The sequence below is a fragment of the Andrena cerasifolii genome, chromosome 16, assembly GCF_050908995.1.
Source record: "Andrena cerasifolii isolate SP2316 chromosome 16, iyAndCera1_principal, whole genome shotgun sequence".
Classification (NCBI taxonomy): Eukaryota; Metazoa; Arthropoda; class Insecta; order Hymenoptera; family Andrenidae; genus Andrena; species Andrena cerasifolii.
In genome coordinates, this window is record NC_135133.1 from 5,077,761 (window position 1) to 5,104,481 (window position 26,721).

Consider the following 26,721-nt stretch of genomic DNA (forward strand, 5'->3'; position numbering starts at 1 on the left):
CCGGGGTATTTCGGCTCGCGCCGGATAAATAATAAATCGCTGCGGGCGGGGAGGCGGCGGGAAAAGGCTAGCGCGGCGGCGAAATAATTTAAATGAAACCGGCCAGCGGTGTGCATCGGTCAGGTGACCGTTCCAAATTACGGCCAGTCCCGCGGCCCGCTATTTATTAGCATAGTTTCTTATCGATTACCATATTCCCGCCGTAAATTCCGATTAGAAAGCGTATCGTAAATCCTCGAAATCAGGTTATTAACCGCCGACGCCTCTGCCATAAATCGGCCGGCAATTTATGTAATATCGAGTGCGCCGAGAAGACGGAGACAGGTCCGGAGAGAGTAAGACGGCTCGTGGATCTGGGACCTTCTTAATATTCGCTGATAAGGCGGGACCGATAAGCTCGATCTTACGTATCGATGGTTCACGGCACGTTGGCTCTCGCGCATGACGGAGATTAATGCCGGAGATACAGCCGGTGAACCGAGAGCGTAAAGGGTGAATTGGCAGTCCAGAACTTGCAGCTACGTTACCCGCTGAAATTTGCAAATTAATTGTCACGTCAGAAATAGACGACCGGGCTAATCCTACGTCGGCTTGGTCCCGTGGCCCGTCTCTGCGTCGCGTCGCGGTCATCGGCGTCGACGTCGACCTCTGACATCCGCTGGATCGACTGCAAATCTCGGCTCGACTGAGTAACGAGGCTGGATAGTGTCCTCGTGCGGGGACTTCTCAAATTTCCACCGCTCGATGAGTTAAACACCTTCGTTGTCAAGAATGCCCACCCACCCTGAAATAATGAGCCTGTAAACGCGCGGATACTCCCGCGGCGCTCTGCATAACAGCTTCCGAATGATCCGAGCTCATAATGAAAAAGCCGTGGTAATAGCCGATGCGCGTAATTAATGTTCGCTGAGCAACAATTACTCGGGCGTAATTACGCGCGGATGGGCGCAGGTAGGCCGGAAGTGGTTGGGCCACGGCAAACAGTGTAACGCGAAACGGAGAGAATGGCTCTGCGGCCCGAATCGGGACTCGTTAGTTACAGATTCGCGAAACTAGATTAGCCGGCTAATTGTCTTGGCAGAAATCTCCGGTCCCTTCGGCCTTCTCGTCTGCGGCGATCCACCCCACCCAGAAACGGTGAATCCACGGTAACAAAGCCCCGTCCAGGCGATCGTAATAATCCAAACTGTGCGTTCCATCGGCCCCTGTCGTGTAAATTCGCCGCTCCATCCCCGGACCAGCTCCGTCGAGCTAATTGCGAGAACGGCGCTCGGCCGTGTGTCCATTAATGGTGGCGGAGGCGCGTAGGGAGAAGATAATAAGGCGGGAATGTTGGGAAAATTCTTTAAAGCCCAGCTCGACGGCGAGGTTACCGCAGACCGTTACGATGCCGTTGCGCGTCGTACCAGAAAGTATTATCGCGAACTTTCCGCGCGGATGTTACTTTTTACGGAGACGAGCGACGTCGCGTATGGACCCGCCGTCGCTGGGCAGGTTTGACTCTGCGCGTTAATGAGAAATATATCTGCTACTTTTTGTTCATGCGGAAAATTAACATTTCCCTTTTAGGTGGATTTTTAGGTACCGCCGCAAATAGAGACGTACAAAAATGCGAGAGGTAATTTTCATGGAAAATCGAGTTTTTAAATATACCTTTGATATCCTCGTTACTGGTCCGCGCAGCTATTCAGGGACGGCGTGTTTGACTTCTGCAGTCCTCGTCGGGAATAATATTCAACTTGCGAACGATACCGTCCCTGGTAGCTTACTTAAGGGGATAATGCCTGCACTGGTCAGACACGCGTTTCCAGGACGTCCACTTGATTCTACTTAAAAAAAAGAGTCATCCAGCATTGATCTCGATCGCAGCTGATGATTTACGATTCATTGGAGGCAGGACGAGCCACCAAAGAACACCTCTTCAGGTATGAAGAAATAAGAACGAGGCAACCCGGCGCGGAGCCCATGCTACCACGTCTCCTCCAGATCTAGATCCATTTGTTAGCAGAAAGGCGAGCCCGCGAAAACTGCACCGACAGGGCTAATCGCCTCGTCAGGAATTCTCGGGGCTGTGCCTACCTTCCACCGAAATAAAACTACATCCACGGGACCAACTCCCCCCGAGCCAATAGGACGCGATTCACCATGCAACAGGCCAACCTGCCCAACCGACGTCCCTGGCGTACTCATAAGGGCCACAGTCCCTTGGTTCCTGACGGTTTGTAAATTTATCGCTCGACCTGGTCCTCGGCGACGTCTAATCATTAGAAGAAGCCAGAGGTTATTTAACGAGGCGCGCTGTAGGTCGGAGGGAACGGTCCTCGTTCTCCCACCGTCTTCTTCTGCCCTATCCCTGCGGGATAGCGTTCTCGATTCCCCTGGCCTGCACCGACCCGTTTCGATCTCGCCGTATAGGTAATCCTTTTTTATCGTCGCGAGGAGCCGCTGTCAACGCTGACAAATTGCGCCGCGCCACTCTCCGAGAACGGATATTCATAAGGCGCCTCCGCGTTTCCCGGAATTTGCGAATTACCTTTTTTTTTCTCTCTCGCCGTGGAAGGCAGCGGAACGGTGGAACGAAGGAACCGGCAGCCGACAGATCGTTTTCGTCCGACGACTGTCTGCCTGGGGAGCAGAGCATGCGCCATTCCACGAGCACCGCGTAGGATCGATGCCCCGATGTGCACGCGTGTCGTAACGAGGAGCCGTGTTCCGTGCCGAGTTTCGGATCATTGATTGTTCAAAGGATCATCGTTTAGTATGCAGGATCCAACGGCCAGCCGGCTAGGTGTACGTACATCTGCTTAAATCCGGCTTACGAATGTCACCCCTCCATCCCCGTCGGGGGTTAGATGTTTGTCGGTCGAACAATGGAAAACCGTGACATTATCCTGGCCTCCACCGCGTCTTTAATTATGCAGGACGCTGGACGGGGGGCTTCTTTTCGGGTAGCGTGTACCGACGGGCAAACGCAGCGTCGCGTTGAATCGTGAAGCTTGTATTCGCGAAACTGTGGAATTCTGTTAATTAAGGGGGTAGTGGACTATTAGATGCGTAAAATCGTTAGTTTCTTTGACGCAAAATTACCTTCATACAGAATAATCGTTATAGTCGTGCTTTTCACAATCTATTGTGGGCATGTTTGCGAGTAATTACTAAAAAAGAAATCGTCGGAATGTATAAAATTGTCGAAGTTATTAATTGTTGAAGATGGCCCTGTACGGCGCGTTACTCGTCGGTGCACTCAATTACGTTCGCTGCTATAACTTCTACAATTATTTCAATTTCTTCATGAAATTTTGTTTAAAATGTTCATAAAGGATAAGCAATTCAGAATCGGTAAAAAAATAATCGACTTTTTGAAGCTGAAATAGTCCACTACCCCCTTAAGTGGAAAGCCCTATTTAGGACGCTAGGAATAAGGTGATTCTTGGGAATTTTTTTCTGAGAAACTGTTGAACGGATCTTTTCCAAACTTTCAGGGTATTTTAGTTCACATTCAAACAATAAAAATTAATTTTTTCGTTACAAAGTGTTCGGTAGAAATGGAGATATAGGAACACGTTCGTTAGGACTCGCGCGCCGAAGTTGCAAATTTGCGATTGTAATGGTGGCCCCAATTCTTCCCTGAAATAAAAAAACCAAGGTTTTTCTTATTTCTAGTATAATTACATTGTCGATGGACCTATAACTTTGATAAATAAATTTAATTGAACAAGTCTTTTTCCATAAATAGTACGAAATGTCTTGGAGCAGAATCGTAACTTTTTCTTTCAGGTCCCACCAATTTGCCATCTTTTAACTTTTTCCCCGTTTGTTAGGTTCATCGACAATGTAATTGTACTAGAAATAAGAAAATCCTTGGTTTTTTTATTTCAGGGAAGAATTGGGGCGACCATTACAATCGCAAATTTGCAACTCCGGCGCGCGAGTCCTATCGAACGTGTTAATATATCTCCATTTCTACCGAACACTTTGTAACGAAAAAATTCATTTTTATTGTTGGAATGTGAACTAAAATATCCTGAAAGTTTGGAAAAGATCCGTTCAACAGTTTCTCAGAAAAAAATTCCCAAGTATCACCTTATTCCTAGCGTCCTAAATAGGGCTCCCCTTAATGAACACCTGGGAGAAGGGTGCAACTACACCCCCTGATGCAGTCCTAGGGAAGATGTCGCGTGATTGATGTGCTCGGGTGTAATTGGTACAGGTGCAATCTATGAAGCTTCATCCAGTCAATAACCGCGCAGAGTATGACGCCACGTTGTTGCGTTATCAGTGATACGGTGACTCTGACATTTCCAGTTGCGCGCATCCGCCGGGAAAGAGCAATTGTTAATTAGCGGGCGAAAAGAGGGGCGATTTGACGGCGGAGCGGCTGTCTGTGCGCGGTCAAATAGCCAACGAAACCGAATCGATAATAATATAGCGTTCGTGCCGACGTGGGGGGTGCGGAGGAGAATGGCGCGCCATGACATCAAAGGGTGACGAAGAAGATTCAAATTCGCAATCAACGCGGTGAATGGGCATGCGGCGTGCAGGGTTGAACCGTCTGCGAACGTTGATGCGAGCTGACGGGAGCGCGGGCGTTCCATTCGTGCCAGGGATTCGCAGAAACGCCCGCGAGCCTTCGCCGCGCATAGAAAGTAGCTGGGCTTAGGTGGCGTCGCCTCTTCTCCTCTCTAATTCGATGTCAGCGGAGCTTAATTCGCGCCTTAAGTTCTTCGTGACGCGAATTCCCCGTAAGCTGGGCCAGCGCGTGCTTCCTCCGCCTTTGTCGCGCAGTATCGTTAACTATTTTCCTTTCCAAGCACCGTCCTATATTCCCGCCACCCTGCGTAGGTACGTTTAGCAAAGTTCCTTGCAGATTAACTTGTTTACTCAGGCTGCAATCGCCCGTGGCGGTACTTTAACGCGGCTCGCGAAAGATTGTCTCTTCGGGACGAGGTTTTCGAGGCTGCGATCATTACACAGGTCTCGTTCGATGAGATTTCCTTGCGCTTCGAGGGGCGCCGCAATTCCGTGGCTGCGCGATAACAATCGTGATTGATGCGCGAAGCGACGAACGGCGCGAAAGTTACGAAAGTACACTTAACAGTTCGCCGGTCGGAAACGCAAATTCGTGTTTCCGCGTAACGACCGCAATTTATTGTGGCCCCCGTCGAATAAAATCGGGATCACGCTGTTTGCCGGGGATTTTCTGCTTAACGGCCGCGCGGCTGCGGCGAACAGAAGCGCAAAGTAGCCGTAAAAATGCCTTCGGGAGAGGAGCCCCAGAAAAGGGAAAAATCGACCCACTAATCGTCGTTCGCGCCCGTGAAGAGGTTTTGATTGCACGTTCCTGCGGAGAGGCGAGGCGGGGCCCGACGAAAATGATCGGCCTCGATTGTTGCAGCCATGGTGCAACGCGTTACTGGGAATATTGCGAGAGCCGGGGGTCTCGCCCGACCCGCTAGAGGCAATTCTGTTAACGAACAGGGCGAAAGACAACCGGGGTGGCCCCGGGGTTAAAAACGAATACGTTGAGCATTTCAATATCTGCCGGTGAAAATACAGGGCGGCGGCGGTGAAATGTGGTGTCGAACTTCAGAAGCCAGCTCTTCTCGTCCTAATGGCGAAAAAATGGCGCAAAAACGCGGCACCGTGAACGCACGCCCTTCGAAGGTCGTTCCTTTGAAGATACTCTTTCAAAGTTCTGCTTTAAAGGAAACCGTTCGGAGTGCAGGCTCCTCCAGCGGGCAAGCTTTTTTTGGAATTTATCGTCGGTCATGCAGCAGCTCTACTGCCTTGCAACGGATGCCAGCTAAATGTAGCTTTCAAGGTTTCCCCTCGCAGGAGATTAATAATTCCTTTTTCCCTCTCTTCGGCTTCGCCGTGATGGATGTTTTCCACCACGTTTTAATTTGCCTTCAAGATCTTCAAGGAAACTCATCCAGCGAGTAGTATTGTGAGCAGAGCCGAGGTTGCAGCGATCTTTCAACGCGTTCCGCTTTCTTTGACACTGAAATTGAGTTTTTGAACAATCCCGGCTTCTCCCTAGGTTCGCGATATTTTTCTTCCGTCACCTACCTTTAGCTGACACAGTTCCTACGGAGGCGCGGGAGCTTCGCGATCTCGGCCATAAATTTAGTTGCGCTGGAGTTTCGGTCTAAGTGAAACGAGCAGGTGTGCTAGGAATTTAATTTCCCGAAGAGCGCGCCCTCTTATTGAAATTCGAAACTATTGATAGAGGGATGTCTAATGCAGCCACCGTTGAACCGCGCTGTTACCTCACTAATAATCATATTTCTAGTCTCGTTCCGCTGCTACCCATTTTCTTCCTCATTATCTGTTCTCGAAATTGCTCGATACTCCCCCGTGCAATGTTTCTCCCGCAAATACTTCGCAGCACATCTCCTCGATACTGTCTCCTCAACTGCCAGGACCACGTTCGCCACCGAACTTGCCACAAATTTCATGCTCAACGAGACCGCAGCCTCCTGGGTTTCGCGATCCCAATCATCGAGCAAGTGCGCCAAAAGCCGCGCCACCAATTACGCGTCTGCTCGATACGCTCGTATCTCCCATCTAGCCCGCGTCATCGGCCACGTTTCCGCCGGAAGGGACGTTTTTCCTGCGAGGCATTCAGGGGAAAAGGATACTCGTTCGCCGCGCGGCCCGTGCACACACTCTGGCCGCATCGGGGCGCGTACAATCGAAGCCTCTTAGCGTGCGCACACAGAGCAAAGTCTCGCAGGTCGGATGGAGTCGGGGGCCGAGATAAACGAGCGACGTCGCAATCACCGCAGTGAATGGAGCTGCGAACCGTCGATTCAAACCCGGCCGAGATGACGTCGTGGCGCTCGACGCCCCTGCGACCCACCTCCAACAGGTGCCGAACGATAATTACCCAAGTGCCAGGGCCAGTAGATGCGTCCCAGAGATATATGATGCAGATGTTTTGATACTCGAGGCCGCTGTTCGTTCGCGCGTCCCGGGGGAAAAGAGAGTGCGCGCGGATCGTCGACGAGTGGACAGGCGGCCAGGAGGAGCAGGAGGATCAAGCGGGGCGAAGAGGCAGGAGGAAAAAAGGCGCGGGTCGTGCGTAGAGCCGACGCGGTGGACGACGACGAAGGTTGGTAACGCGGCCGTGGTTAGGAAAGGTGAGATGATGGCGCAGGTAGAAGGGAAAAAGGAAGAAGAAGGGAAACGGGAGGGCAAAGGAGGAGGAGGAGCAACACGGGCACGGCCGACCTAATGAGCTCCGGCTCCGGGACGAAAATAATTATAGAAATTTCCTGCCGATGAACGGAGCGCCTTAAGAAAGATTGCCTCCCATTAATAAGCCACAGACGTATTTGCCTCCAGAATTATAATCAGCCCGGGCTAACGCGGCGCCCGTGTTTCCGTGAAATTCGTGTGCCGTCGCGCGCTCAGACGATCCACGAGGCACGAAACGATTTAGTTTAGATTAATATGCCGTGCCGGTGGTACCGTGCCGGGAAACCCGGAGCAGACGGAGAGAGAAAGCCTCGAGGACTTCGCCTTTCGACCTTATTGATTTTCCTCTCTTCTTCTTCTCTGTCTCGCCCGCCTTCTCCGTCCCCCCTTTTCCTATCTTCTCCTCTACACCCTTGATACCGGCCTTCTTTCCCCCGCGTTCCATCTTCGGGAGAAGCCAGACCCACGCACCGCCGGAATCAGCAGAAATTAGGCACCGTGCATAAATTAGCCGCGGGTTAGCTACGCCCAATTGATCAACGCGCGAAGCAACGTGCCGTCGAATGGATGCAGGAATTAACGCTCTGTCCTTGTACCGCGCTCCTAGCCCGCCGTGGAATGCAAAAATCTGGCGAGTCCAGCTTTGGCATCGTTGTGTTATACATTCTCGATTCAATGTTCAATGGAGAATCGTGCGGCTTCCTGATTTCGCTATGTTGGGCATGAATGAGCATTTTTAGCGGTAGAATTGCCGCTTTGATTGGAAAAATCCCTCGACGAGCAGAACCTTCTGGTCGACCGATGACATTTAATTATCCCCGTCGCTAAACGACGTTGATTAACGATTAACGGGCATCGCGTTAATAACACGCGACTTGGAACAATAACGACCCGGAAATGAAAAGGTTGCAATTACGTGATGCGCCAAATTTTCGACTGTAATTAATCACAGTTCGAGTTTATTTATCTGTCGTCGCGTCCCACCGCGCGATAAATTTATCCTCACCATTTGCTCGGAATCACCCGTTAAACACCTCGCTTTTTCGATTAATCAGGACCCATTCTCGTGGACGTTACGATTCGTTAGTGGCGTTTTCATTTGGTCTTCGCTAACTCGCGTCTTCGTCGCTTGTTCCTCCTCTAATCAACCACGCCATAGAATCATTTTAAGATCCTAGGAGATCTATGATCCTCCGTGGATCCTGAGATCTTCAAGACTTTCGTCTAAAATGTCCATTAAAAAAATAGAGCACCCTAAGGACACTTCGCATGTCTAATTCACTTCAGGACTCCTATTCCATCCATTCTTTCGACCAACAACAATCGACGCCCTATCCACCAATTACACAGCAAGCGTTTCGCGCCACCGATGGGGGGTGAACGACTCGAAGCGAAGGGCACAGCCCGACTGGAGCAAGACTCGCGTGGAACCAGCGACGGGGTACGGGCTTAAACGGCCGTATTGATTGTCGACGAGATCATTTTTCACTTGGAAGCGAGAAAGCGGGCGCCCGAGGCGGGGAAAAGGCTCGCGAAACGTGTGCCGCGCGAGTCCCCCCCGCCGGTTCCAGCGATTTGCATATGAAAGCCGGAGCCTGGTTTCCGCCGCTACCTAGCGAAGTTCGTTGTCACGCGGGCAAGAAACATTGATTGGCAGCGGCCCGCTGCCGAAGAATGGCACGCACGGTGCCGGCGAACGGTCGCGGCTGCTTTTCGAGGGACGGATAAACGGCTAGGGATCGAGGCGCGTGCACGCACGCCGTGGAATTCTCGCGCTCGAAAAGGAGACACCCTGGATGCTTTGCATGGAGCGTCGCCGGTTTTTTGGCGTCCCGTCTTTACCTAGAAGCGGGATTTGCATAGTCGACCGTGTTTCGCTGGCCGCTGCTTTTGGAGTTTGATGCGCGTTGATTTATTGGAACTCCCATTCAATTTGAACGGCCGACGTCGATGGGGGGCAGAGTGTTCTTCCGCCGCGATATCGAGCTCGACGACGGAACGGAAAGAGTCGCCGCCCTGGGGAACTGCCATACCAATCAAACCCGACACGCTGCGTGCATGTTTCATCTGGTGTCGTATCATGGAAATGGTTAATATCAGTCGACGGAGCATTAATCAATCAGCAATTAAATTAATGAAAACACAGAGGTCTCGTGCCCCCGTTACGCTCCAATTGCCCCGATCCTACGAAAGCTCCCGACAAGCCTGGGCAAATTAACAAAATAGCTTCCACCGCTTCTCCCGCAAGTGTTCGGCTTTCGACGAGCTCGCGTGCTCGTCCGTTCTGACGAATAACCAGGCCTGTCGAGCAGGCCGCGCAGCCTCGCGGTTAATCAGGGAACGGTGACGTCGCGTTAATTAAGGGCGTAATTACGGTATTTGCCGGGGAATGCCTAAAGACAACGGCTCGAAATGAGCCACAGCTTCGGGGGAAGGAAAAATCGACTGCACCGCCGATAGCTCGGGGCCGTGGTTCGTGGCGGATATGAAATTCCTCGCATTATCAAGGTCAAACGCCGCGGCGAACGTGACTTTTAGCGGGGCTGTTAGCCGCGTCACGCACGACCGACCGTGATAACCGACGACAATGGATGTTCTCGGAAGCATCAGTCCTGGGCACCGAGAGCTACGGATCCCTGCTTCCTCCCGCGGACCACGCTCGGCAAAAATGATTAAGAATATCCATCGACATTCCACGGCGCAAAAGCGGAACGCGCGGCAGATACAGCCCGATATCGTGAAATAAATCGAGCTTAAGTGATATCGACGGGAGAAATGGAGAAAGGGAGAGGGACTCTCAGCTTGGAGAATGAATCGGAGTCTGTGCGGGATTCGATCTCGGCTCCGCATTCAACGCGAACGAATTTCAACGATCTTTTTTTATCCCCGCCCCACTTCGTCCAGGCTCGCAATTTGTATAGTTAATTTCATCCGGACACTCGGCAATTATTTACACTGGTTAATCGACAATTTCACGGGTAATTACATTTTAATTTTAAATCATCGCGTTCGACGCTGCCTGCCGCAGCTTCCGTTCCATCTCCCGACGTCTATACGTACGTGCACGCGCTGCGAGACTGAAGCCGCGCTTTCGATAGCCCGTCTGTGGGCGCCGTGGATGAACTTCGGAAAGAAGCGAAGTCTGTGCGAGCGGGACGCTTATCTGCGGTCCTGAAAACCGTGCACGGTGGACCGATAGAAAATGTGGAATGAGATTTTTCCACAGGAAGCTTCATTTTCGGGGTAGTCGCCTTTGAAGTTTGAAACTCGCTGCGAATTCCCACTCACTTTCAGACTCGTTTCCTTCCAAAGTCCAGTTTGTCGCAAGGAAACATCGCCCCACGTTTTCAATCCATCAATTATACCGCGCGCCGTACGAACTGGAAGCAATCAGCGCGAAATGAAATCAAATACGCCCACGGTATAATAGCCAAGAGATCGGATACCCTAGCCAGGCTAATCGCCGCAGATTACCGCTGGGACTATAACACGAAACCGATGTTCCCCGCGAAATAACTATGGGATAACAAGGTTTCTCTGGTTTTCAGGTATCCAACAGGCGGCATGGAGCCGGAACACGAAGAGGAGCGGCGTTCCGCTCGCAGCGGCTGTGCCCTAGCGGCGGCTGGTACCCCGACGTTCGACATCGGCTCAGGAAGAAACGGCGAAAAAGGTAGGAGAACGATCGTATCAGCGGAACGAGTAACCGCCTGGCGGTAGAGAAAAGGGAGAGGAAAAAAAAAAAAGAAACTTCGCTACACAGGTCGGCTGAGATATTACCGTCCATAGAATCCATTATGCCGGGCAGCGATCGCGACTCGGTCTCAATGCTTTTTCCCCGACAGCCTCGTTCAACTTTATCGGCCTATCGGCGGATAGAAATAGAGCGACGGGGGCCTCGAGTAGCTTTTTGCGCCGGCTTGTCCTCCCGACTTCGCGGTAAACAGCGAAAACCGGGGAGCAGGATCCTCTAACCGAGTGATAAAAACCTCTGGCCGTGGCCACTCGCGATTTATTTCCGTACAAACGAGGAATAATGGTGTTTCGTCGTATCGTTTACTTAAATTACATTGGTAATTTATACAGGGCGTTTCGAAAGCTAGAAGGGGGGGTAGTGGAAGACCGCTCGGCTATAGCTTCATGTAAATCAGATCAGCGGGTGGTGGACGAGGCATGGAGATACTCGGGGCTCCTTTCGAGCGCATTTGGACAGGCCTGATTGGGAATCCTTGGGATTTTAATTTTCGAAACGTTGGGTCGGACGTGAGTCTTCCATCTTCTCCGAGGCACTGAATCGAAGCAACCTCGTTAATGATCGTAGCCGTGAACACTGCCGGCTGTTGGCGCGGCAGATTTATGGACAGTGGACCAGAAGAATACCTTTCGGTGAATTACGTTGTCCCCGGGGTTCTAAGCTTTCTAACGCTCCGCAGGAATCTAATAGCATAACGAGTCGAGGCGCGGAGCAGCCTCGTCGATACTCCAGTGGAGAAACGGGTATACCTACGTAGTTGGAGGGCGAAAGTGGACGACGTTATCGCGACACCGCGAAAGTATCGGTTTCCGCGCCAGCCGGAAGCGGTATCGCCGCGATAAAATATGCATTGCGTGCGGTCTCGAGCGGGGAGCTGAGCTCGCGCACTTGACCCGCAGGGGTAAAGTAGATATTGCGTAGGTGAGGTGAATTAAAGCCGTAAATCGAGCCTCTTGGAAGTTGCCTCCCCTCCACAGCCAGGTCGGCCGTGTGCTGTTGCTCACCTTAACGAAATCGAACCGCGAGCTGAGAAACTTCCTTCGATTCACCTCGGAGAACGATTCTTGGCGAGCACCATAGGGGTGGGTTCTCCTTGGCCCCGCTTATCGGGCTCGTTTTCGATTGACAAGAGCGGGGGATCGCTTGGACCCGAATGCGGGCACGGGATCCTTCCTTTCGCTGGTCGTTTATCGGTGGACCGGTCTTTGTTGCGAAACAAGGGGCTTCCGAGTCAGTTGACGGGATTGCTGGCCGCGATTGCAGCGGGTTCGTCATTGTTTCAGCGAATAATAGACTGGGAGAGTATAAATGAGCATTATTATTTATATGGAGTGATAACAGAGATACTTGTTTAGATATATATACGTACTAGCGCTCGAATCCCTCGATTACAATACAAAAGCTCCAGTTGAATTCGCGGAAAATACTTCTCCAAATGCAATCCCACAGGCACACGTTCGGAACGATCCTCTAACAGCTTCATTCCCGCGTAAATGGTTCAGATTCCCCGGATCCGTGTTCGGCGCGAATTTCGGGGAAGAAAAACACCCGCTGATAAATACGGTCGATCGATCGGCCCGGCCCGGGCCCCGCTCCACCGAAGGCATAGGCCAGAAATTACTAGATACAGCCGCGCCGCTAATGTTTATCGTAATATCCCCATTCCCGCGGTGGGTGCTTATTTTTTCAACCCTCCCCGAGCCCTCGACGGAACGATCCTCCGGCCGGCGTCGTTACGAACCCCCCTCCCTCCCCGAAAAACCCTCGCAAATATGAATTATTAAATTTGGACAAAGGTTCACGCCTCGGCGATGTACACGAAGAGCCGCGCGGCCTGCAATAAGACAACCGAATGCACCGGGCTCCCTGTAATCAAGTGCAATCACGGCGACTGCTTATTTACACCTTGGGACTCGTGAAAGCCCGTGCAACGAGCCACCACAATGAGTCTTGTCTGCAAAAATCGTAAACACCGTGTTCCTGCGCGTGGTCCGTGAGTTCCTTCCACGATTCCAACCACCACCGCCGGAGGAATTACTTTTTACAGACTCGCGTACGGAGTGAAACTCGCCGGGAACGACCCCGCGGACCTTTAGTTAGCCTCCTGCACCCTAGATCTGAATATAACGCTCCCCGTCGCGCTCCAGATACTCGAGGTTCCACTGGAAAATCGTCGTAATTCGATCGCCAGTTGCTGCGCGGTGCTCCTGCGCCGGGGTCAACAATTTCGTGCCCGTTCGTTTAATTTCATCGTACGGTCGCATTTACGATTCGACACCACGCGCCGCTCCGCATCCTCGAGGAGCGCCTCGACCGGTTCTCGAGACAAAGAAACGCCTCGTGTCGTGGAGGGCACGGAGCCCAGGGTGTATCTTGTCGTTAGACGAACAATGGTCGGAAAGCGTGGCGATTCAATGGATCGCCCTCTTACGTGTTAATCGAGATTTACATCGTAACCGCGTAATAACACGGCTCGGATCTTGAATGGAGAGTATCCTCGATACGTCTCGGGTTTCGATGATACCGAGGCGCGGTTCTCGAGCGAGCGACGCGGGGAACGCGCCTCCGCGGCGCTGTCTCGTGGGAAGACGGTGCCGCATTCGATAAATCGAACGTTTATTACGGGACAGGAAGTTCGGGATCCCGCCGTAAGCAGCCGTAATTTCCAAATTTCGCGGGGGCGCAGTTTATTCCATCCGAGGCGCCAACTTCTCCGCGATGATAAATCGATGGTTTATGCCGCAGCGCCAAGTTTCTGAATTTGATAGATTCACGGTTTATTTTAGAGACTGAAAGCTTTGGATATAACGCCGCGAAGTTTCGTCCCCTCCTGCAGCTCCTCCTCGGAGAAATTTCGAGATTCGACGAGGAACCAGTGCTGGGTGAATTGATTTGGACGCGTGTCAGGAGAAAGCTAGCTCCATTCTTGGCCCGCGCTGATCACGGGCCGATCGAGGGTCAGAGACACGGAACATTTGTATCCGCGTATTACAAACTTTTAAATTACCAGGCCGGCTGACGTACGATCCCCCAAACTTGTCCGTGTAATCTGTTCGGCCTGTCGAAGATCGGCTAGTTGTTGGATGAGAAAAGGGGGAGGGAAAAGTTGGCTCCGTCCAAAGGAGAAGCAGTCAGCCCTAGTAGTCGGCCAATCTGTCTGCCCAGAGCCGGGAACATTTTTTCTTTCCACCTCCCTTGTCCGATACTTCTCTCGGCCAAACTTTCCTGTATCCACTCGATGCCACTCTTTGGCTTCCTACCTCCTCCTCGGTTTACACTTCGATCTTCGGTTGAATTCAATTACGCGAGATCGCTGCGGCTGGATCTGATACGGTTCCACTTCTTCCCTGTGCTCGCACTGATGACCATGATGTATTTACTTGTTTACGAAAGTTTCGTGTATGGCTCCTCCTAAGGCGATCCACTGGCAAGCACGGAAGACCAGATTCAGACAATTCGAAATTGTAAACGGTTTAAGTAGGTACAGTAACTTAAGGGGTGATGCTCGTCTAATAGCCCCAAAAGTAACTGATATTTAAGAATTTTTTTCTAGAAAACTGTTAGTCATATTGGATTATACTCTTTTGGGATATCAGGAGGCATCTTTAAACTTGCAGAAAATATTTTTTTTATGTCGATCCTTCTTATTATTTATTAATTATTCTGGAATCTTTTCCACCTCTTCGACGATGTAACTCCTGTTGGCGGGATGTGTAGCACCTATCACAGTCATCTGATTGCAAAAAAAATATAAGTTTCTTAAAGTTAGACAGTCTACGCTGGGATCGATGCACTTTAAAGGAAAAAAATGAAAAATTCAAAGAGTTATAGCGTTTGAAAGAAAATGTAAGTTTTTTCCTTAAACAAGTTTTTAAAAAAAGTATTACATATAAAAAAAACTAAAATTAAAAGTTTAAGGTCAAGTCCCAGCGTAAATTATTTAACTTTAAGAAAATTTTCTTCTTTGTGCAGATGATTGTGACAGGTGACGGTTAACACGATTCCACAATAATTAATAAATAATAAGAAGGATCGACATAAAAAAAATCTACAAGCTAGAAGATGCCTCCTTATGTTCCAAAAGAGTTTAATGCAATATTAACAATAGTTTTGTCAAAAAATTTTCATAAATTTCGGGGACTGTTACACGAGAATCCCCCCTGAAGTACAGTTTAACTTAAAGAATTGGACTTTGTGTTGATCTTTCACTGGCTGCACTGACCTGCTTCCAACTATTCATCTCGTAAGACCAAGATATACTACCAAAGTGCATTTACAGATTAAATTCGTCTCGCGCATCGTCGTAACCGCGGCTACTCACTCGACAGGCGACCCGGCAAGGCAACGATCGCTTCCTAAATTTCATATCTCTGAGTAAACGAGTACCCCTCCCGGGTCCAGCAGATCTGTATTCCTCGCCCGAATTTCGTTGCCGAATCCAGGACGCTCGCGGTGCGCGCGATAACCGTTCGCGTCGGGTTCTCCAAGTTCGCCAGTCGAGGGAGGCTCACTTTCCTCCCGCTATAATAATTATTCCGGCGACGGAATTCGCGGGATCGAGCTCGTAACTCAGACAGTTTGAACGGAGCAGTCGACTCTCGAAGCAGAAGTCGTGTCGCGGCACCGGCGGAAAGTTGCAGATCTTCGGGGCTTCCAAGTTCCGTCAAGTGACGTTCGTGCCCGTGCAAACTGGCAGGATGGAGAGACCTGCTGCTCCCCTACCTGGTGGCGTGTTTGCCCAAGACGTTTACAACGTGCCGTACCGTTGATCCGTTCCTCGACAAATACCGTCGCGATAACAGCACAGACGCGATATACTGCTAATAGCGGATTCCGTACTTCCGACCCAGATGAGCTCCAGAGATTAATTTTAATGCCGCCGCCAGAATGGGTGCGTGCATCCTGCAGGTTTAACGATCCACGCGTTTCCTCTACGGAAAGGTTCGATGAAACACGAAAGAGGACAATTTTATAGGAGACTTAGTAAAATTAGGAGACTCTTCGATACATCTATTTTAGTTCTAAGTGTTCCAATAGCAGTATGTCTGTTCTACTATTGGAACACTTAGAACTAAAATAGATGTATCGAAGAGTCTCCTAATTTTACTGAGTCCTATAATTTTACTAAGTATTATAATACCATTCGATGGAATAATAAATAACGTGATTTCATTTTCGAGAGTACTCCGTGTGGAAGGTCCCTCCGCGATGTTCAATCTTTTAAGCGCTCAAGTGCATCGAATTATCCGCAGACGACAGTATACGTCCCACAGAATAATATCCTGTCACCGTAAATCGTGCGCCGAAAATTCAATGAGAATGTGGTGCGCGAAATCATGGGGCCACGTGAAAATTGCCCGCACGAGCGATCGTAAAAGAGGCGAGCTCCCAAGTGGCGGAGCGTAACAAGGTGCTCGAAAGAACGCATCCCTCTACCGCGAACAGTGTCGTTTGTCGCCTGCTCGAGAAGGTGATCTCCGCGGGGGATGTGTCTGCGAGCAATCGCGCCGGCGCCGCGTGAAAATTCGTCTTTCGGGCTTGTCCCCGTTCTACTTGGAAATCGCGGCGACGCGGCACATATTTTGGTTTCGTCACCGGCCCAGAGACACCCGACGCCGACTCCCCTCGGATTTAATTGCACCTGAGCGGTGGAATTGCAAGCGCCGCACATCCTACTCTCGCAGCGTGCCGTGGCTCACGAACTGCTGACTTCCCGAACCGCCTTCGAGCGCCGACCTTTTGCTTCTCAATAATTAATCCCGGCTCGTTGGCCCGCTCCCGATTATCTTCCTCTGCCAACTGGAATAGAATCGATCCCCCGGTTACGTAACTAAATGTAGCCGAGAGCTGGACGAGTAGGTTCGAAACGGAGCCTCAGTTCCACTTTAGGCACATCCACTTAGCCCTCTCTTCCACATCTTGCAGAACGTCGCGAGCTTATTCAGAGCCTCTGATAATTAGAGAAGTATTTCGAACGACTGTCGAGTCGCATCCCCCATTTTCAGAGGCAAAGTATCTGCCTGGAATTAGTCATCTCCTCCAAGGCGTGGAACAAGGGCGTGGATCAGTTGCGCGGGGTGGTTACGCGGAGACGTTGCCCCGGCAGGGCGCGTGTCACGTGTTATGCACGTTTTCTGAGAGTAACCCGAGCTGGGCGCAGCTCGTAATGATCGCCGCGGAGGAATTTACGAGCGGACAGGATAATAACTTCGCCCCGGTTACCGATGAACGACAAAGGGCTGGTCGCGCGGAGGGTATCGATAATCGACCCGATCTCGCCGGCAGCGGCTACCATCGCGAGAAAAAAAATGCACGCGAGCGAAGTCGCTGCAGCAATTTTCGCGTCACACATTTCTGTCGAGCGTTGTCGAAGAAATTAACGACGGGCGCGGGGCGTTCCTTCTTTTTTATCCCCGTGTCCGCGGGGTCGTCGCACCCGCAGGTAACGGGGGTAGGCGATCTTGTCAGCCCCGCGAAGAATAATGCTCGTCTACTGGCGTCAAAAGCCGTTTCCCTTTCTCGCCTCGCTGAAAAGCGCGCCGGGGTCCGAACAAAAGCCGTGCATGGCCAAGCTGCGCTATTCGCGCGTTTCGGAAAATACGCTCTCCCCGGTGAACTATGACCCTGTATGACTTCTGTCCCCTGGATGACGAGTTCCTAACGCCTCTCGACAGCGCATGGATTTTCGCTTCTAGCCTGCTGCGCGCTGATTCCAGGCGTTCAGATGTTTTGTCCTGCAGGGCCTGGCAATGGGAATTAGTAGACGGGATCATTTATAAGTCAGAGAAATTCCATCGGAACGCGGTAACGTTTCTATTTCGCAGTCACTTCGAGGTCCCTTCATTCCTTCGCTTCGAGGAACACTGTTCCGGGGAACTAGTTCGGAAGAATGAACGAACAAGCTTCCTCCGTCCTCGCGTCCCTTACCTCGTTCCCTGCAATCAGTTTGTTCGGGGGCAAGCTCAAAGCAATTGGAACAGAGGCAGGATGTCGATGGCGTTTTCGAAACGTGCGAACCGATTGCGACGACCCTTGGGAATCGTTAATCGCGCGGCTACATCCGTCGAATCCACTTGACTCTTGTCCTAGTCCTCTAACCGATATTTCTCTCCACCTCCGTCGAGTCTCCAGCGGCTCGTACTGCATTGTACGCGCGCTGTGTATAAAGTATCCCGGACGTACGCGTACGTCGCGCGGAAATCGATAACGAAACGCGGCCCGCCATGGTATTTTATGCGGACGATGATAACGCTCGCACGGGAAAATATTTCAGCCAGGCGATGGCGCTCTCGCGCGCGCCGCATCGATGTCTATCTTGAATATTAATTCGATGCGTGCTCGATTTATTTCCAAGATCGTTATCCGCCGCGGCCGAAATTCTGCGTGCGATACGCTGCGGGGGAAATCGAGGGCAGCCGCGTGTCCGAACGATCGCTGCCACCTCGCTTCCTGCTCGAGCACACTGTTTTCGAATCGCGGGTAGTGATCGTGTTCCGGTGATTTGTCGCGAGGGACGGACGTTGCGAGACTTCTCCCTGGAATACGTTTATTCGTTGTTCGTTCGGCTTCTGCAAGTGAAAGGTCCTCTCCTCGGTCGTTGCTGTAATCCATGGCCCAAGTAACCCTTCGATGACGATATATAATCTCCTTACAATAGAAATCTAGTCGAAGCATAAATATGCAGGTCGTATTGGGTCGAGCGTTTCCCTCAGCCCTTTCGCGCGGTTCAGCAACACCGCGTTTACGCAAATTTCTTTCATTGTCCGGCCCGAAATAATTCGGGAAAAAAAGGAGCAGCAGAGGGTGTCCCAGATTTTCATTAAAACGCCGCGCACAGGTCGTTTCGAACGCTTCAATTGTTACCGTCGCGCGTATTGTGTTTCCCCGGCGCGACCCGGCCCCGGATCCGTAATTATCGCGCCGTTGAAACATTTTAAAGAGGAAATTGTTAAATTACAGAGGCCCGCCGCGAGTGTACGTTTAACCCACTTTCCCGGGGGCCGCGGCACCGCTTTCTCGCTCTCACGGCCGGCCGCCCCGTCGATGGTTTGCCAGCGCGGGGAAATATTACACGGAGACACGGCGGCCTCGATGAGAATGGCAGCCGTGCACCGCTGGCGTAATCCAAAAACGGGATCGCCGGGAGGGGCCGCGGGAATCGTCGCCGTTCCCGTAACATCCCGGTGAATTATAGCCCTTAGTCGGCGCTGGGGCAGGCGTTGTCCCGGCGATGTCGCGCGAGTATGCATACAATCTTAAATGCTTTAAGATGGAAATTAAGCGAAGATTGCGCGCATTGTGCAAAGCCACCGGAGAGCTCTTGAATACATAATAGAACAGTGTGTCAACACCTGTTTCTGATTACTTCGCGAAGCGCCGACGGTTCGCCCACCGTCTCTCGCATCCTTCCCTCCCAAAGGATCGAGTTTTCATTTCCTTCCTCTCCCCTTTTTTTTCTGCTTAACCCTGGGAAAAGACTCGTTAAGTTTCCCTCCCCTTCGGTGCCTCGCGCCTGCCCACTGCGAGGAGGAGCAAACGAGGACAGGTTATAAAAGGTGTATTATCGTTTCACGCGATATTTTAAGACTGCGGGGAAAATGGGTGGCGCGTGGAGTGGGGCTGGTTAATTAAGAACGACGCCAAGAATTTAATTCGTTAAAGTTCGTCGAACGCGTCCTCCTCTCATCGACAGCTAATTAGCCATTATTCGACGGTAGTCGCAGCAACGCGTTAATTATCCGTGTTTTTTCGGGGAACATCGGGTACAAGGCGAGATGGAGAAAGGCGGACAGATTTGCCGGCGGACGGCGGGCATCGGGACCCCGTCGATCAGGCGAAATTATTTAATTAAGCGAATTCGACGGGGAGCCAATTAAATTCTTCGCTCACCTCCGAGCGTCCGGGCCGCGGGGAAAGGCCATCGCGCGGGGCTTCCGTTCTCCGCGTGGTCGCCTGGTCCTAAACGGAAATTTTCGACGATTTGTCAGCGGCCGACGGTAACCGAGGACGTCGGTTATTATTTAACGCCGTGGCTCGTATTCCCGGAATAGAGGCAAGGGTATTCTTCTTCGCGGCGAGTCCCACTAATTCATTCAAATTGCTTTCCCACGTACACCCTATTTTTCCTCGCGAAAACAATTCGCCGCGACAGCGCGCCACGATCAAGCGGATACGAGGGGGAATGGAGGTGTCCCGGTTCGTCGAGCCACCCATTGTACCGATCCCGTGGATCCCGCGGACAGCTTTCCACCTGACAGCGAAGATGCCACGGCGATAAGAGAGAAAGGGAGGGTTAATCGTGAAAAACAGGCTCGACAGTTCCGTGGCCTGTGAACGGAGCTCGGGGAACGTAGGAACGTAACGTAGGCGTAATAATATGCGTCCGTTTGAGAGGTGAACAACGGTTGGACGGATGAAAGGAAGCCGAAAGGAGGCGCGGACCACGGGGCGAGAACGAATCTCTCGCGATCATGCGAAGGGAATAATTGCGCCGCAAGCATTCCCCTGCACGAAGGACAGGGCGACGGTGATCGTCGCTTCCTACCTAATTAATTAATGGCTCCCTGGTGGGGTGATTAGATGAGCGGAACCGTGGGAAGGAGGGAGTCTTGGAAAGTCGACGAGACTCGGGTCTTTTCTCGTGGTTTGGGGTGATAGTGGACATTGATGGTTAGTCTGAATGAATAGGGCAAGCTCCGAGCCCACGCAGGCTTAAATATGTTCGAGATAATTGCAAGAGATAAGGCCACCTAACTTCGCATTATCGAGACGAATTAAAAATTTATTAGACCCTGGTGCTTCAGATATATATGTACACGCACAGCGCTTATACGTGGATTAAACGGCAACGGCCTGAAATGAGAAGCTCGATGTACTCCAGAACGGGGCATTAACACTCCTCGGGTAATAACTGTTACGGCTTATAATCCGCGATCTGTTTGCGATAACGTTGGCCAGCTAGAGGTGCAGATGCATAAAGTTTACAATATCAAGCGATCCGTGGCCAAGCAACCGCTGGATTATGGGCCCTCGAGCGCGGAACTCCCCGAGCAGTGTTAAACATGCAGCGATGGTTTAACATCGGCTTAACAATAACAGAACGACTAACCGCGAAACGCTGGCCATTGTACTTTTAGCAAAATTGAAAGCTTCCGCGCAATCAAGTTCCCAAATATCTCCAGCGCGATGCAGCTACAGGATCTCGAATTAACCTCGGCGCGGAGTTTAACTTCGATTCTCCCCTTGTTCAGGGTAATCCACAGTTCAGCGAGGCTCATTATACCATGTTAGAAATTGAGACGCAAAGAAACAGAGATGGTACGCTCCGCAAGTGCGTACAACCAGTATTTTATGCGCCGTCGAGAAAATTTCATTCTCCTCGGCAGTCTTTTTTTCCAAGAATTCATCGCGAGCATCGATCGACGATGCAGGCCCCTTTTTCTCCGCCGCAGACCTGCAAGACAGGAATCTCGATCCGGAGCTGGGCGAAATTACTGGCGGCTAAACAGCCCCGCCGTACGAAAGTGTTAACTGGACCGGCTATCCTTCACCGGCCGCATCATTTTTACACTCGGAGGCCCCGCCATGTGTCGAGGAACCGAGCCTGAGCTGCTCGTCCTCCGCCAGCCCCTCCGCCCCTCGAGCCACCACCGACGGCTTCCTAGCGCGGCAAATTATTAACAATCAGGCAGGTGTTTGCGCGGTTCGCAAGATTTGCTAACGAGCCGGCATTTTCGAGGTGCCGACTCGAGGCATATAATTATATGCTCGCCTCCCTATGCGTATGCATGCTTCGATACCAACGGTTACATCTACAGGGTGCTCCAAGTGCTCGCGATCCACTGGAAACTCGACGCTTCGACCGGTAGCTTCGAGTCGCTGACGTATAGGCTTACCTACATTTTACGTCGTCGCGTGTAGTCCCTTTCCGGAGATTGGTGTAAACAACGAGGGAAAGTGAACAGAGACCTTCGATTTGGCGTGCAAAGTGTCGGTTCTCGGTCTTTCAGAACGTGTAGGTATGTCCTTTGTTACCGAAGTTTCAGAAAACTCGCAGTAGAGTGGATCTCACACTCGAGTTATCGTAGTTAATACTCTTCGAGGTACCGAATATCAGACACATCCCCGGGGAATAGGTTCCCGATGAAATATTCATCGATTCCAGTAGAAGCAGACAAGCCTGCGTACCCAAGAACCTCTTCAACCACCACTGAAAGGACACTCCAATCACCTTGCACCCCGCCTATTAATACCTAAAACGATTCAAGCTTCCAAGTTTTGCAAACTTTTACCGAAAGATTGCACGAGGAGGCTGAAGACACGCGCTGATCGACGAGGTTGCAGACAAAGAGGGGCTGGCGTCCCTCGTCAGACAAAGCCGCATGCCAGGCAGCGTTCCAAAGACATTCAAATGATCCAGCTCCCTCCGTTAGTCTCTAAAACAATTTGCAGTGGCGTCAGCCACTGTTGTTCCCCCGTTTAAAGGAGCACCGAGGCGTCGTCGTCTATCGGCTCGGTAAATTGTGCCTCGTTACGGGCGTCATTACCGCCTGAAGAGCCAGCGAAGCTGGCTGCAGTGTGTCAGGCGTCTTCGTGGTACCGAGGCTGGACGCAGTTCGCGGCGACAGGTCGGAAATTTGCCGTCGATTTCGGGGCCAGTACGTTTGCTGCGGGGCTAGACGTACCACGACCGCCTTTGCCAGGCTCGCACGTGTGCAGCCCCGGAAAATGAAACGAGAAGCGGTCGAGCTGCTCCCTGGCACCGTCTGATTCCAACCACCCTGTAGAGCGGAGCGGCTGCGGCGTGAAACCGGTGGGTATGATTACCCACTTTAGTTAACGATCTCTGCAGCCCCGTGGCGGTTCTGAAAGGTCAGAAAGAAAACCGCAAGAAACAGCCAAGGAGCATGCCGGGACGCTGGACCTTGGGGCTCTTGCATCCGGTGTGTACGAGCCACGATGAATTCCAAAATATAGAACCACTCCGCTGGGATATACAGGTACGCGCAATATTTCGGGGATACTGGTATCGCGGAGGAGCTGTGGATAACTCATCAAGCGAAATGTCTTTTAAGACTCGTACTTGAAATTCCCTCGTTTACAAACGCCCCCTCGATACACCGTGCAATTTGTCACAAGCACTCGTTATCGAACTCATAATACCCTACAACCGCTGTACCGTGGCGCGAACGTTGCGAGGAAAATTTCAGCCGCGAATATTCGCTGCAAGTATGCGAGAAAGTTTCGGCGAAGTTCGAACACGGAGGTGTTCGAGGCGGCCTCGAAGATACTCCGCGTCACGACAGTAAATATTCAAACTTCGGTCATCCTTTTCGCGTGCCCGGAGCGAAAATTGGCAGCTGAAAGTTTGCGCCGACACTTAGCCCCGCTTGTGCGCCCGGGCAAGAAGTCGGGCACGGTGTTGTTTCCGACCTTCGAGAGTTCTCGGTGTTCCCATCGGCGCGAGAGGCGTTCAATTAAGGGGAGCGAGAAGGGAGCCCTTTGATTCCGAGAGTATCCCCGAATCGGCGCCGAAAATAAAAATAAAGAAAAGGGAAGAAGAAGGCGAGCCGCGCCACTGAGCGAGTATGCAAATTGAATTCGAAGCAAACCGCGCTCTTCGCAAATATTTGTATTGCGGCAAATAAGCCGGGGGACGAGCTTGTTCCGCGGGATTTGCTTGAGCACCGAGTCATCCTGCGAGGCAATTTTTCCGTCTCCCGCGAAGCTGCTGCGTTCCATCGGGTTAGCCGGAAGTAATCTCAGCCGGAAGCACGGTGTATCTTTCGAACGGTAATTTTGCGGGGTCGCGAAAGATCGTTGGATTTGGAGAATTACTCAGGAGAATGGAAAGCCAAGCCGCACTTCGGGGGGGAAAAAACAGTCCGTCGCGGATAACTACCGGCGGGGGTTGGCCCTTTTATGAGGAACCGTAGGAAAAACTTGGGAAGTCGCATAAGATTCCATCCGAAACTACGTGCTCTTTTATTACACGGCTGCTCCCGGAGGAGAGAAGTTTCGACGGTAAAGAAAAACTCAGCACTTTCGATCGCGGCACGTAGGAGATTCGAGGGTCGCTTTCGTGGAGATGTGGCCGTGTTAAGGGACGCGGCGGGAAGGTTTCAGGGACAGAGAGTGGTGTAAATTCACCCTCGGTCAATTTTCAGTTTCGGACGGTCTGTATCCCGTGCGTTCGTTGGCGCGTGGCAAACTACTTTTGCTACACACTTCGCGACACATGATCCAAGTCTCGCGAACGCGCCCCGACATTCCTCTGCTCACTTCTGAATCACGCATGAACTTCGGGACACGGGCGATATATTAAAACACCCTCTAGTATAGGTTCCTCGAGACTAGGTGCGAAAAGTCAGGTAATTTTCGAAGTCACGTTTGCAAAGTTGCGCTTGCCAACTTCCCTACCGAGTTCCACCCCCCCCCAGTTTCACCATGTTCCGCCGATGACGTATTGCGGGTGGCGCGTAAACCCGTGGAAGTTGACGCGGTTCATGCTTTGATACGCGGGCGACGTAACTACGCTCGATCTCCGTCGTATTTCAGCGAGCGTGTAGCCCCGCGACAGCCAGAATGCAAAACGCGTGCATGCTCGTAAGCGTGAAATTACACGCGGTATGTGTAACCCCCGGGTGCAGCCCAGCGAGCAGGGGATGTAAAACACGGATGGTAGGGCGCAGGGACGAAGGAGCTCGAGGCTCTCGCGATCAGCCGAAAACCCCTTACTTTGGAATTCCGTGAACGGGGGCACTGATGCAATTAGCGTAATAAAGTGGCTCGGATGCACTGCGAGAATCGCGCATTCACGCGTGCCAAGCTTGTTGCATAGGAGCGCGGAGTCGCTAATAGGGCGCTCCGATCGATCTTGCTCCGCGACGGGTCCAGTTGTGCCGCGCTGAATTATTAAGGATATCGAGAGGATGCTTCGGAATAGGTAACCGAGGTATCTCGATGCATATACAAGGGACAGAGGAGCGTTGCGGCCTGATTACTCTCTTCTAAAGAGCCGCGCAGCAGCTGCATCTAACTTGAAACTAGCCTCGCTCCACGCGAGACCAATGAAATCACGATTTTTCGGAGCTGGAAGAGGGATCACCGACACCCATTTTCAATCAACGCCGTTAGCCTCGATTCATCTCGCGCCCCGTCGCAAATCGAACGAACGGAAGCCCCGGCGTACAAATATTACACGGGATTTCAGTCGGTTTTCCCGAAGTGTCGTCGCCCGATCGACTTTTTTCCACCAGGAGACGCGGAAACGAATCGCGCGTAACTCGGTCCACCGCGCGGCCCGCCGAATCGAAAGATTTTAATTATTGCCGTAACATCTGCGCGCGTGCCCGCCGTCAAGCCGGATGTAATGATAAAATTACACTCGTTGCTCGGCCCCGCGCGATTAATTATCGGCCTCGCTAGGGGTAGAGGTAACGAGTTAGGCCGCGATAAAACGACGCTTAATTGACACGTCGACCTAGCACCGTCGCTGTCGCTCCCTCGCCGCCCTGTTTTCCCCCGTTCCTCCGTGAAAGGGAAACGCGCCACGGTGGCTTGCGAGTCATTCGCCACGAGTCGTTCCTCTTCCAGCGCGGAAACGCGAGAGACCCGATAACATTGTTCCGCGATCCAGCGAATCGATGGGTTCCGCGCTGGCTGCGCCCGTTAAAAACCTCTAGTATCCGAGATTTTCTTTGGGCCGAGCGCGGATCGAGGTATTCGATGTAAATGCTCGGCGCGACAACGCGGCCCCATAAAATATTAAGAACGCAGCCGAGAGGAGCAAAAAGCGGGATCCTGCTTTCCACGGAAGCCCCCTACCATTGAAAGTCCCGTCTCCCTTTTGCCGCGAGAATGGTAGTCCCCGATCGGTTTACCGATTCCATCCTTTAACGGCATAAATCTCGTCTAATAAATGTACAGGGGCGCGCGAGGATCCGGATACGGTGCGTAAGGCGTGCGCCATTTATCATTCGGGGGCCTCCGTTTCGCTCTATCGTAGCGCATCTGAAATGTCGGAAGGGACTCTGCCGGGTGAACGGGCGAGGTTCCAAGCGACTTTGGTGTTGGCTGAGCCGACTGTACGCTGGGTGACGAGAACGTTAAACAACGCTGCACCGTCCGTCCCGTTCGATCGAAAAATCGACAGCTCGTGTCCTCAAAAATTGAAAGAACGACAGTTGGTGTGGCCGAAATCGGAAGGACCGGCACTGTTCCCTGGAAATCAAGCTATAAATGCCGCGTTCGCATCGAGGTGGCGGTTCTCGAAATCAATTCCGAGGCGACGCTTCATCGACACGTTGATCGGGTGAAGAAGAAAAGGTTTTGGATAAACCGTGGCTGGAATATTTCCGGTGATTCGTTGCGCTGCGTTCCGCTCGGCTCGCGAAGGATTACAAGACCCGGTGGCGATCAGATACAGCCGAAAAACTTCCGTCCTACAGAAAAATTACAAGCCACCGGGCTGGGCGTGAAAAAGATGAATCGCGCCGTGCGGCGGCCACCGCTGTTTTACATGCGATACGAGACGACAGACCTGTGTTCACCAGGAGGAAATAACTCCGGTGTATATGGCGTCGATAAAAGCTCCGTGGCGGGCATGCTAATGCATTACAAATATGCTCACGATACGTGCTGTGTAACGAAAGTATTAAAAAAAAAAAGTATCGCTGGGGTTGCGAAGCGCATCGAAAATTACCATTAGTACAGACGCGTTACAGCAATCGAAGCGCGTTTAACAATTACACGTTACGGACACTGTA

The 26,721-nt window shown here is 51.7% G+C and overlaps 1 long non-coding RNA gene across 1 annotated transcript in view; it reads left to right on the forward strand.

The window, feature by feature from the left end:
* Positions 1-26,721, forward strand: part of LOC143377723 (uncharacterized) — a 171,616-nt gene that overhangs the window by 5,712 nt on the left and 139,183 nt on the right. Inside the window, exon 2 of the long non-coding RNA XR_013087398.1 lies at positions 10,749-10,873. This is a non-coding gene — a long non-coding RNA (uncharacterized LOC143377723). The remainder of the gene's footprint in view (positions 1-10,748; positions 10,874-26,721) is intronic.